The sequence below is a fragment of the Antrostomus carolinensis genome, unplaced genomic scaffold (genome assembly GCF_000700745.2).
Source record: "Antrostomus carolinensis isolate BGI_N321 unplaced genomic scaffold, ASM70074v2 scaffold28380, whole genome shotgun sequence".
In the NCBI taxonomy this organism is placed as follows: domain Eukaryota; kingdom Metazoa; phylum Chordata; class Aves; order Caprimulgiformes; family Caprimulgidae; genus Antrostomus; species Antrostomus carolinensis.
Genome location: NW_010289540.1, coordinates 1 through 9,130, shown reverse-complemented (window position 1 = coordinate 9,130; position 9,130 = coordinate 1).

The window sequence follows — 9,130 nt, the reverse complement described above, 5'->3', positions numbered from 1 at the left end:
GGTGGCCTCCTCAGGCTTTGCAAGGATACCATCAAAATGAAATCTTGTTGCTGAAGGGGAAGGAAAAATACCCTTTATTTTCCCTTCTTTTTCCAAATTATGCTTCATACTAAAGGAAGCCAGGCAAAAAGTTGAGGGAAAGCTGTTGCTCTTCTGTCTTTAGCTGCTGGCCTCAACCTGCTTCTGCTGGAGTGACAGGCCCTGGCCACTTGTGCACCCTCAAGCACATGCCTTCAAGCAGACACCAGCACACCCACACCTTATTGACTTCAAGGGGCAAGGAAAGCACATCTGGAGGAGAGAGGGAAGCCTGTCCTGCTGCAAGCACACGAATGCATGTCACCCTGAACCAGAATCTGTGGGGAACAGGCGCTTCCATGCTACATGGAGCAGCTTCACGGGGACAAGGAGAAGCTTGAGAGTCCCAGCAGTGTGTCTAGTACTGCACACTGGCTCCTGCTTTTTTGTTACAACGAGGCACAGCTCATCTCTCAGAAAACACGCCACAGCAGTATTTTGCCTCCCAGGAAAAGGCAGATGCCGTCAGTGCCTGCTTTGGAGGGGTTCACCCCAGTGTCCCTTCCTCCCGGCCCGCAGTTTCACCCCTTGGTTTTGAGATCTCTGAGATCACTCCTGAGGAACACCAGCCCCTCTTTATCTCTCCACTGGGTTCACGAAGCGTCACGTTTGTCACTGGGCTCCTGCAAGGGCAGGACATCAAAGCTGTGCTGATATCTGCTCCGTTCCCCCTGCACGGCTGCCTTTGGCAGGTTAACCTCCCGCGATCTCCCACGCAAAGTGCAGCTCACTGCAAATTAAGGCAGGAGACACTATTTTTCTTCCTTTTCCAGATGGTCCAGGCTTCAGTGACCATGTGGCCAGGTGCTGGGAATGGAGCTGATGGAGGGACAGGGGTGGAGCTGCAGGAGCCACAGCTGGCCAGCGCTAGCCTAACGCCCTGGCCAGCTTTTTGTAGCTCGGGATGAGTCCCTCCCCTTCTCCTGGAGGGTGCTGGCAGGTGAGCAAGAAGGGTGTTAGCTTTCTCTGCAGGCTCGGGGGGAAGGAGATGCTGTGGAGTCAGAGCCTCTCAGAGCATCGCTGAGCCCTTGGTTTGTTAATGCAGAGGGATGTTGACAGCAGTTTCCCAGAGAGAGGTGTGTGCTCTTCCCTCTGTTAGTTTTAGTTCAGACACAAAAACAGCTGAAGAAACAGCAGAAAGCTTTGGTTTTGGTGTGTCTCCATATGGTCCCAATGTTTAGGAGGCACCTACTGTAATTCCCATGTGGATTCTGATTGCTTGTCCCAAGGGCAAAATTTCATAGAATCATAGAATCCCAGACTGGTTTGGGTGGAAAGGGACATTAAAGCTCATCCAGTTCCAACCCCCCTGCCAGCAGCAGGGACACCTTCCACTAGACCAGGTTGCTCAAAGCCTCATCCAGCCTGGCCTTCAACACTTCCAGGGAGGAGCAGCCACAGCTTCCCTGGGGAACCTGTTCCAGTGTCTCACCACCCTCACAGTGAAGAACTTCTTCGTAATATCTCATCTAAACCTCCCCTCTTTCAGCTTAAACCCATTTCCCCTTGTTTTGTCATTAACTGCCCTTATGAAAAGTCCCTCCCCAGCTTTCTTGTAGTCCCCCTTCAGGTACTGGAAGGAGAAAGAAACCCGAAAGGACACACGTTTAACCTGCAGTGGAGGTGAGCTTTCTGCACAAAGTTCTGCTGGAAAAAGATCAGGAAAGCACGGAGGCAGAACAAGTGGTTGGAAAAGGAGGATGAGGGCAAGGATGCAACTCCTGGAAAGGTCACCCCGAGCCAGCTGCTTGTTTGTGATTTGCAGCATTATGGGGAAAAAAATTACTGGTGTTTATGGAAGGGACTGAACTGTTGGAGGGTGAAACATAACGGCCACCGTGAGAAGACAGCTCTGTGGCTGAAGAGCACAGAACAACTTGCAGCAGCGGTTGTAGCTCTTCTCTAGTGATCCATGGGCAGAAGGTGTTAAAATCTTGTTTGCATTAAACTCTGCCCGTGTTGCCTCCAGCCCAGGAACCCATGCTGGCTTAGGAGACCTCCTGGAATTCCCCAGGATATAAAGAAAGGTTGGGATTTGGCAGATGTCTGGCTAAGGTAAGGCAGTAACAAACCATCTGATGGCCGCTCTTTACTGCTGAGGGTTTTGTGCCACTTTCAACATCATCTCAATATCCTGGTCCTGCGGTGAGTGACACGGCTAAGATGCGCTGGTGAGATCTGGTTTGCTTTCTCCCTCCACAAAGTGTTTGTGCAGCGGAGTTTTATTTTGGGAGAGTTGTTTTTATTTCACATATACACAGAGCTTTGTGCTTTTATCAAATAAGTAGAGAAAAGGTCTATAAAATTCCAAATTACAGCAAAGGCAGTGGAGTTGGGGAGTTTTTCAGCTCCGCCTTCTGTGTGCTGGTCCCAGCTTCACAGGGAGCGTTGCCTAACGCGTTGCAGGTGACATTTCTGTGGGCAAATCAAACCAGCTGAGTTTTATTGATGGATCAGTGCTCCTGGGTCAAAAACTTCTGCTCCAAACCCTCTGACCAGAATCCTGGTTGATAATATGTAAGGAATAAATGAGCTCTGTTAGCAGGGGCATTGTTTGGGGGGATGCTTGGTACTCTGAGGGATAGGAAAATGAGTTGCTGCAGCTGTTATGGGAACATACTGGTATCTAATACCATGCTGGTGCTCTTGATGTTGTAATTTCTCCCCCTGTTCAGTGCTGTTCATAATAATAATTCCTGTCTATCAGCATTCATACTGGGAATCATTTTGTGATGTTCCTGTCTGGGAAGACAGTGTTCAGGGAGATCCGGCTGCTTTTAATTTGCTCTGACAAAAAAAGGGGTTTTTGAAAAATAACCTTCACTTTGAACTGCAGATGACTTCAGCTGCACGTGTACGAGTGGTTGATGGGTTACTCATTGTAACGTAAAAAAAAAAATAACACTTTGGACTAAAGGAGAAGGCTGAAAGAGCTGCTGAAGGCTTCCCGGGCTCCAACTGCTGCCTGAATTGGTAATGATTTGCCTCCCCTGCATTCCCCAGGTCTCATTTTGGCTGCCACCTCTGTAGCCACAATTGATCTGTTTCCTCCATCTCTGGAGAACTTCCCCCAGCAGCCCACATCCCTTCACCTCCCTCTCTGCACTCGTGCACCCACAGAAGTGCTTGTGGATGGGGCCAGGATGGGTTTCTGGCTCCAAGGAAGATGCCCCTGTCCCAGGGTATGCTTCATTTTCATTAAAGAAATCTGATTTCTCTGTTCTCATCAGAAAGGAGGAGTTACTGCCCTGAGATCATGAATCTCTGTGCACCATCACTCCTTGCACCGCACAAACAGCCCCATCTCCAGTTGCTTCAGATAAAAGCCAGAAATCTTTGGGCCCAGCACTGATAAGACTTGATAAATCTACATTTTTTTTTTCCCTTCTCAAAGGCATTTGCAAAATGGAAGGCTGTGATTTATGCCAAACCTGGCAGACATGGGAGAAGGTGTGTCAGTGAAACGTAGTAACTGAAAAACCTTTGGTGCAGGCATTTAAAGGCTCAGGATTTTATGAAATGTCCTCTTGCATCTGCTCGGGTATGACTGTGAGCCATCAAAGTAACAAGGGAATTCCAACTGGTTTATGGGAAAGCTCTGAGAAAAGGTATTGGCCTTCACAGGTCCAAGATAACAGTCCCATCCCTGAATGCTGGAATGAAAAAAGACGAAGGAGGAAAGTTCAGATATGCTTCATAAATATTTCTCCAATATTTCCTGGTTCCTAGTCTGCCCTGTGGTCTCTTGTCTGGGTTAGGGTGGAGGACCATGACTGTGCTTTCTTGATGCTGCTTCATGCACTATTTCCACAAGGAATCATTTTATCTAGCAAAAGAGAGGTCCAGAACGTGAAGGAGCTTTTAGTCCCTGTGCTGTCCATTGCCCCTTAAATTTCTAAAGGCTGTTTTTTCTCCCTAAAAACCGATGAGCTGGGGGCTTCCCAGATTGCTGTCTGTTCTAGCGTAGCTTTGTAGGTGCAAGGAAGAGCCGGGGTTAACCTCAAACACCCTGCATGCACACCCCTGCTACCAGGTATGTCTGTAGTCTCAAACTGCTTGGCTTTCCACCCCTGAAAAACGCTGCCTAAAGCTTTGCCTTGGTTCCTGCTGTCCCAACAGAGTGCCCTGTCAGTCAGCTGTTCTACCACCCTAACAGAATCAGGGCTGGAGGCAGTGTGTCACACCACGCCGGCGCGTAGGTACGAGCCATTAGGATGTTTATGGGATGAGAGATTAGGGGATGGACTATAAACCTGAATGTCTGCTTCACAGAGGAGCAGGTAGCCAGGCTCTGGCAGTGTTAGGAGCAGGCGTGCCCTCATAAAAACAAACCAGAATGTCTTTTTAAAGGAGAAAAAGGGCTCTGGCTTAATCATCACACAATGCAAAAACTGAATATGTAACACCCTCTCATGGTGCTGGGCTGGCTCCTCCATAGTTCAACCCCAGCTCCAAAGTCCAGGTTGTCACTGGGGGCTGTGTCCACTGTGGATGAGCAGTCCTGCAGGCAGACTAGGCTTGAGGAGATGGAAAGAGATTATTACTCTACTCAAGAAAAAAAAAGTCAAGATTAGGACTGTCTAGGCAAAAATCCAAACCTTCAAAAACCAAATGAAATCAGTGTGGGGCTTTTGGCTTCGTTTGTTTGTTTTGGGTTTTTTTGTTTTGTTTTCCTAGACCTGCAGGCAAAACCTGGCTTTCTAATCTGATTTTTGAACCTTGCTCTGGTGTTTTGTTCTCTGGTTTTAGCAGCGCCCAGGGGAAGCAGCAGCTGAATTCCAGGTCAATGCAGTCTCTTCTGATAGGTATCAGCAGTCAAACATATACGTTGATTTTAATCAGAGGGTTGCGTGATTGTTTGTGATAAATTAGATATCAAATCTCAGCTGCTTGGTAACCATCATGAGTCAGAGCCCACGGGGCTGCTGCTCTTCTCTAGGCATGTTTCTCCTTCAGTGCTCTGCTTACAAACCATCCACAGCCCCGCACAATTAGCGACTAATGGGAAGCCAGTTCTTAATGCCAGAACTCTTGAGATCTCCTTTTTCATATGACTTTAATAAAGCAGCGTGTGGAAAAACCACTGTGATATTGCCACCATGACCACAAATGAAACGACAGCGATCTGCTCTTCTTCCAAATAGCTTGCAGTTGAAGAGTGCGGGAGGTGAAGCGTTACACGAAGAGTGCGGGAGGTGGTGAAGCGTTACACGTGGCAACGACCTCACGTGCCTCACATCAGTGAAATTTTCTTTTTCTTGGCTGTATGGATATGAAGTAGCAGCTGTAATTCTGCAAGTGCCATTGCCATAGTTACTGTCACACAACATCCTCTTCCTTCTGATAGGCCAGCGCCGCTTTTAGGTTTGGTGGGACAGGTCAGTCTCTAATGATTTCAGTCTCAAAGCGGAACGCTTTGGTTTAAGAGAGGAAGGGCAGAAAGCCAGCATGGGAGAAACCCAAAGAAGCAAACAAGGTGGTGGGAAGCAAAGACTATTAGTGAGCACATCTTCTGCCACACCAGATATCTGTCCTGCTTGCTCACTGCCTTCCTTCACTGTTTAAACACCCCAAGTTGTGCGATACCCCGTTGCTTTTATCTTAGTACTTAAAATGGGATCCCTTATCTAAAGAGAGTCTTAAAAACCAGATATATCCTTAACCTGCCCCTGTTTTAAGGTCTAAAACCATTTGGCCTTCTCCAAGAAGGTCTACTCTCTTGCTTTTCTGTAGGCAAAATGTGCAATCCCAGCTGTGCTGGCTTGCTGAGCACTTGAGCCCGAATGCAGAACTAGCATCTCTCCAGAGATTGCAAATGTGAGCAGCAGGGACTTCTACTTTATTTTTCAGCAGATGGAACGTGTCTGGATATAGAGCTAGTTTTTAAAGTAAGAGCATAGAAAAGCTGTGTTTAGAAAAGCCATGAAGGAATTAGGATAATAGTGAGCTCTTTTGTTCCACAATTGCTCGTTAAGGCAGGAGCTGACACTGTAACAAAAAGCCAACTTCTTCTGCTTCACCCCCAGCAGAGAGACATACAGATTAAATAAAAGCACGAGAAAAGGATACAAGAAGACATAAATACTCTTCAAATGGTGGCTCATTATAAATTGGCGTAGTTTAAATGCAAGATTTTGTCTTCTCTAGCTTTAAGAACTCACAATTGGGTCATGGAAAGTGGCTGGGTAATTGCCTGAAATCCACCGGAGAAGTCTTGGTTTTGTTTGCTGCACCAGATGATGTCTGCAACTGCTCAAATTCTCGCTATGTGAAACATGAAATACTTACCAGGTCACAGACACAGTGATGGGAAAACAAAATATTTCATCATGTGTGCATCAACTGAAAGTGGGTTTTAACTGTTAACAATTTTCAACCACTCGTTAGTGTTTTTAAGTAGTAAGAGAAACAGAGGTATAGATAAAACATTATGGAATTATTTTATAAACTACTCTCACCAGTGGTTATTTCCTTAGATGCTGAACCTTTGAGACTCTCACCTCGTTAGCAACACTTCTGGAAATATCTTGTTTTGATGCCACAAACATGCAGGGCAGTGCCTGATGTTAGGTATTCACCAGGACAGTTTTTTACTGGAGCAGTTTGACTGAATGTGCCCCAGAACAGAGGCAAACCAAGGTTCTCTGTACTTCTCAAGATCCTGGTCTCCTCACTCTTGGGTGACTGAGAGATCAGCTTCAGGAGTAGAGTACACCACACTGCTCAAGCCTGAGTGATAAAAGGAAGTGAGAACGAGGGAAAACAATCTTGTCAAACACAAAATGAAAGAATGAATAAACATGAGTTGAGAAAACATGGCAGTGGGAGGTGTGCGCACACGCCTTGTATCCCTTATGATACATATTTTGTGTATATACAAAAGACGTTCACTTGATTTTTCCCAGACTAGATTTTGTGTGGGTAGAGAGGGATGACAGTGAAAATAGGAGACTCTTTCTTCCAGTAAACAGCACTGCTGTCTCTCTGTCTAGACTTACAACAACACTGTCTGAAGAAAAAGAATAACCGGGCCATGAGCTTTGATTAATCTGATTTTCAAAGACTTTTCTTCACGTCGTTGTAAACTGAAACTGTTAAGCAGTTCCAGAAGGTCAGCCAACATCAGCTGCTGAATTTCGCTCATCGCTAATAAGAGGAACTAGCAGAGGGTGCAAGGCTTGACACCGTTACAGCCTGTGCTGGACAGTATTGGCTTGGCTTTAATTAGTCTTTAGAGAAGGCAGCAGTTTGTTGACAGCAGCTTTATGAAATGTCTCATAAAAACATTTTATTAATCCCGGCACAAGTCACAGTGACCAGATATTAACTGAACTGCTGTACCACAGAGAAAGGAAGGACCGGGGGTGATAGCTGAAGATAAAATAGAAGCAGATTTCTTGTTTTTTCTGAAAAACAGCTTAGCTGTTGTTAAGGTAGGGCATGTTAAACCTAACTAATAACAATGCTGTTGTGACTCTGGACTGCTCATTGAATCTCATTGAATTTTGGACTTTGGTAGTGGGCAGTGCCCTTCATCAGGAGAGGAAAAAAATACCAGCAAAAGCAGAAGATACATCAGTATCTTGAATATTCAAACTTGTATCTCGGGGATGTTGCTATTAAAAGGCAATCAGGGTGAGAAATACCAGTGCTGAGGTTGACTTTGCAACCTCTGTTTGCCTCCATATGCCCCAACAGGCTTTATCACAAGGAAATTGTGTTGTAGGGTTTGTAGATTGCTGCAAAGTGTGAAACAGCTTCGGCTTATTGATGCTAAAAGTACAGCTACCTTCAGGCCATCTTCTCGGTTCCCAGCTGCCCTGGTGTGGGGATCTGGAAGCAGAATCACACAGAGGAGTGAGATTATTTTCCTCTTAAGGCTGGAAATTTTTAAACACGCCAGCTGGTGTGTGTGTGGCACAGCCACGGAGCCAGGGTAGGAAAAGGAGGACTGCTGTGTTCACTGTGTCTATCCATCGTTCTAGCCACATATACACACACACTGGGTTTGTTTTTTAATTCCCCTCTTGCCTTCTATCCTGCTTTTTTCAGACAGCGAAGAGCAGGTTTTTCTAAACATTTATTATTATTTTTTTCTCCATCTTTTGGTTATGCTTTTATCCAGCTGAAGACCCAAGAGTGAGCAATCGGAAGTGGAGAAGCTGTTACGAAAAAGAACTGTGGAAAAGCCAATTCAACTGGCTGCTTGTCTACTGCGTTAAGCTTGTGAAAGGGCTGAGACAATTTAAGGCCTCCGAGTTGCCGTTCTGCACTGGTTTAGCTGGATTTAACTAAGCTAAAATCCAGTGGTTTTGGTGAAGGGGATGCAGTGAAGGTTTAGGATGGTGTGTTTAAATAGCTGTCTGCCAAACTTCCCCTGTTTTAGGGAAGTCTAGGGTCTCTAGCTTTGCTTTATCAATCTTCTAACCGGGATGGGTTAATTGCTTGATTTTTGCTTAACTGCTCTAATTTTTGCTTATTGCTCTAATTGCTTAATTTTGGTTCTCTCATTCATTGGAAGCTAACAAATGGTAGGACTCTTCTGAAGTCATTTTACAGGTGGCGGGTCTGATCTAATCTGATGGTGAAAGAGTTTCTAGAGTCAACTGGTCAAGTTCAGAGTTGTGATATTGAATTTACTGTCCAATGTGAAATGCAGTGTTACGAGCAGTTTTTCACACATTTAATCTGCTTGACCCTTGCAACCTGGTCTAGTGGAAGGTGTCCGTGCTGCTGGCAGGGGGGGTTGGAACTGGATGAGCTTTAAGGTCCCTTCCAACCCAAACCAGTCTGGGATTCTATGCTTGCTTCCACTGGTCCGTGTGCTGGAATGTACAGATTAATTTAACCCGGCACTAAGGCAAGCCAGGTGTTCAAGCTCCCCTTCTGAAATCACCCTGATGATTGTTGTTTTCCTGCCTTCTTGTGATGTTGGCATTTATCACATTTATCCCTGACTCCGTGGAATTAACATTATAGTTGAATCAATCTGCATTTCCGTGGCTTGGCAAGGGGGCAGTAATAGATGATGCTGGCGCAGGGGGAAGGCCAT